This window comes from Podarcis gaigeae, assembly GCF_964106915.1.
Source record: "Podarcis gaigeae genome assembly, chromosome: 2".
NCBI classification, from domain to species: Eukaryota; Metazoa; Chordata; class Lepidosauria; order Squamata; family Lacertidae; genus Podarcis; species Podarcis gaigeae.
The window spans coordinates 26,014,164-26,018,460 of record NC_139679.1 but is presented as its reverse complement, the minus strand read 5'-3'; positions in this window follow the sequence as shown (position 1 = coordinate 26,018,460).

Here is a 4,297-nt window from a genome sequence, read left to right as displayed (position 1 = left end):
GCTTGATAATGTCTACATATCATTCTTTGGACAGCTCTAAACAGATTTTCCCTAAAGGGTTTCTAGTTAGGTGGGCAAGAGCTCTTTGGGTCCAAGATCTAACAAGACCTTTTCATCGGGAAACATTTAATCATAGCTGGCTCATTCCCATGGACAATCCATGACAGTTAAAACTGGCTTAAGGTTTAGTCTAAAGGTACGCACAGATGGCATTTCAAGGACTGGCTGTAAAATGGGCACTAGCTACATTCTGCACATGCCCTTGCTAATTCTCCAACTGGTCCTGCAGCTCTTTCCCAAAGATGACAGCAAGCAGAGACCCCGAGCATGCCATATAATCTGCATTATTATTAATTAATTTATGAATCACCTTTTCCACGTGCTTTGTAAATATATCATAGAAACAGGTAAAAAATATTTTTGAAAACAGTACCAAGAAATAATCAAAGTTGGTTTTTAAAACACAAAGCAAACAAAATGAACACCCAAGGCAGAGAGATCTGTTCCTCCAGCTAGAAAATCTTGTGGAAACAAAAAGCTACTGAGTTGCTTCTACAAAGTGCAGATAGTTATGCCTGTTGTATCTCAACAGGAATGCTATTCCACAGAGCGGTGGCAGCCACACCCTTGAGTTGCTGTGGACATTTCAGGCTTCTGATGTTTTTGACACTTGAAGAAGAATCTCTCCTGCAGAACACAGTGACCTACTGGGCACATGAGGGATAAAGTCAGGCCTTTCAGGTGGGCACAATTGCCATTATAAGAGAAAAACAGAGGAGTTCATGGAGAGTTCTGGCACCTCTTTTTCTAGAAAAAGAGCACTGGATAAGGTGATATTTCAAGCAACCTTTTCCTGAGCTGTGTTAACAAATACCAAAATCTTGAACTTGGCCCAGTAGCAGATGGGCAGCCAGCAAGTCAAGAGCCTCAGAAGGATTGCCAGCTCTGCCCACCGGGAAAATCCTTCAGAGTGTTCAGGGATCCATCAGAATCCATAAGGCTCCAGGGGCGAACCATCCTAATCAATTCCCCCATCCCTGCAGGGGGAAATTGGTGCCATTAGCCCAAGCTTCACCAGGATGTGGCCTGACTATGACAACACAGTCACAGAACCCCCACCCCTTTTCCAGGCTATCAGCCTCACTACCAGGAGCAAAGAAACACAAATCAGTGGTTTGTCTTGCACTGTGTGTCAGGCTAAAGATAGCCATTTGAGACAGCCTCATGGAGGCCATGAAGTCTCATACCAGACCAGTGAGAACAGCCTCAGTATGGACATTCAAGTCCCACAGGACAATAATTGAAATACTTTATTGTCACTTGTACAACTTGTATACAGTGAGATTACACAAGCACCCCCACTCAGCCCTCTTAATCTTAATTCCCCTCGTTTACTGACGCACACCCACCAAACCCGAAAGTCAGTTGCCCTGTTGTTATCTTTTCATTCAGCAGCTTAACAGCCCACGGATAGAAGCTGTTCTTTACCCTGTTGGTGCAATTAATCACGCTTCTATATCTTCTACCTGAGGGCAGGAGATCAAGAAAGTGCCGGCCAGGGTGTGAATCATCCCTGAGAATTTTCCTCACTCTCCTGAGGCAATGTTCTTCCGCTATTTCATCCAGCAGATTCACGGGACATCCCATAATATCTTGTGCTGTATTCACCACCCTCTGTAGGCACTTCCTATCAGATGATGTCAAACCAGCGTACCAAACCATGATGCAGTATGAAAGGACACTTTCTATTGTTGACCGGTAGAAGGAGATCATCAAATGTTGATTGACATCGTTCTTCCGCAATACTCTGAGGAGATGGAGTCTCTGTTGGGCTTTCTTAACCACCTGGGTTGTATTTATTTTCCAAGTAAGGTCTTCACTGAGATAAACTCCTAGGAATTTAAAAGAAGAGACTCTTTCCACACAGCCCTCCCCAATGTACAGCGGGGCTAGTTCTCCTCTCTTCCTCCGAAAGTCCAATACCATCTCCTTTGCTTTGCTGATATTAAGGTGCAAGTTGTTCCCTAGGCACCATGTAGGTATTTTTTGGACTTCCCCTCTATACACTGATTCGTCTCCACCTGTTATTAAACCCATTGTGGTTTAATAATCCTAGGTTCTCCACACCAGAGGTTGCTTCCACCAACTCAGTCAGGGAAGCAGATGGGTGGGCAGTATACCAGCAGCACCCCCAATCTGTCTTTTTGGCCCAACACCCTCAAGCCCTCGATGCCAGTCCACAAATGGAGAGGTCTTGTGATGAGCAAGGTAGAAGTAGCTGTATTTTGAAGGCTTCCTATTCTTCTGAATTAGCTTAAGTGCGTCCTGGGTTGGTTATAGTGAGATTTGGCCCAATCTGACCTATTTCCTCTAGGGCTAGAGATCCCCAAGTATCTAATTAGCCATTGGGCTTGCCTCCAGGGCTCTGCGGTCTGATTAGTTCTTAGGCAGGTTGGTAGTGGAGAAGACTAGGCTGCTTTGGATGCAGGCAAGATCTGGAATTGCAGCTTCAAGAGACACTTCGTTAATTCTACAGTGGTTTGCTTAATTATACCTCTCAATAAAGCAAAATGTTGCCATCTCAGTTAAAAAAACACTAAAAACCTTCAGTTGAAGCGACATTAATAGTGAGTTATAAAGCAAAATCGCAGTCTTGTGAGCTATAATTGCCCTGTAATCTTCACCTCATCACTATGTCTGTAATAGTAGTAATCACCCCAGGTACGGTTTTGTATTCCTGCTTTTTCAGCAAAGGTGGAAATTATGATGCAAATACTTGGGTCTTTCTTAAATTGGAATTATACTCTGGGAGTAGATCTAAATATTAGGAGATAGTACCTGATGTTGCTTAAATAGTTTGATTCCTACGAGTCCTGTAGTTATACCAGACAGCACAGCATCATTGTTTCAGGACTAGCTTGCACATCATGGGATGAACTTCAGCAACTAATGTCTGACAACCCTCCTGTTTTTTCAATGCCAGGCATATGGCAATAAGTCTCGGGCCATGGGGATGGGGGTCACTGCCTTTCACGAGTGGTGGGTTTTGTTCAGTGTGGTTGGTACAGATCTGTTTTAGGATTACCAGTGGGGTTACCCTTTTCCAAACAGCCCTGGGTTCCTTTCTCCTTCAGAGTTTATTGCATGCAACTTCGAGATTATCCAGGTTCTCCACCACAGAACCATAGTTCCTTGGTTCCCAGTGAGAAAAGAATGATTATTAAAGTAGTTTACGTCTGTAGTTTACGTCTGTATGCTTAGAGTGTATGCTTAGAGTGCCTGTCCGCTGCCACAACCATCTAATGTCTCCTGTAGAATGCAGATCTAGATTCCTGGTGAAGAGGAACACACACTATGGTGGACATAGCAATGGAGGATGAAATGGAAAAGCGCTCCCCCACCCCCCGAAAAAGTCTTATAAGAGACAGGATTTAGCAGACTTTCAGCATGCTTTCTGCAGGAAAGCAGGATATAATCTCTTGCAGCCATGTTGCATGCCATTACAAAATTAGCTTTACAAGGTAAAATCAAGGTCTGCTTCGCTCCCAGGCTGCTCTGCCTTGCAATGTAATTAGTTATAGTCATCTTTAAAACACACACACACACACACACACACACACCACTAATGGCTACCTGCCACCATGATGAGAACACCGCGCTGTCACATACTGAAACTTTTCCAGACAAGCACAACTCATTTATTTGTACACTGAGACAGCACTTGGCACTGGTGATAAAAGCTGTGCTCTGATTTAAGCCTTTATAAGGGCAGGAGTTAAATGGAAATGTCTTCTGAATCAAACTGACATTAGCAATGTCTAAACATTCCCCCCAGAGATGCTGCTCTTGATGACACTGCTGCAGTACAAAGCTATGGAAGGAGCTCAAGTCCCTAAGCCAAGGAATGGCTGTAAAAAGAGCACATCAAGGAGAATTTGCTTCAAAGGGCAGCAATCTGGTTCACAAAGAAAGGAGTGTGGCAATGTGAGCTAAAAATGTACCGTCCGTGGAAGAAAGGACAGTATTGGGTTTTCGTATTTTATTTTAGACATATTTTTCATTTCATTCCAACATTATAGATCACCATAACAGGAACACCACATTTCTTCTTTGAGATGTTTGTCCGATGTGTAATAATACCCAACCAGTCCTCCTGAGATGAAAGTTATAAAGCAAAGTGTGCAGGTACCCTTTTAAGCAATTTCTGCGAAATGAGCTGGTTGTTCCCATCTTTCAATATTTTAGTGCAGCCAAAGTTGTGATTGATGAGTGAGTTTAGACACCAAACTACAGGAAT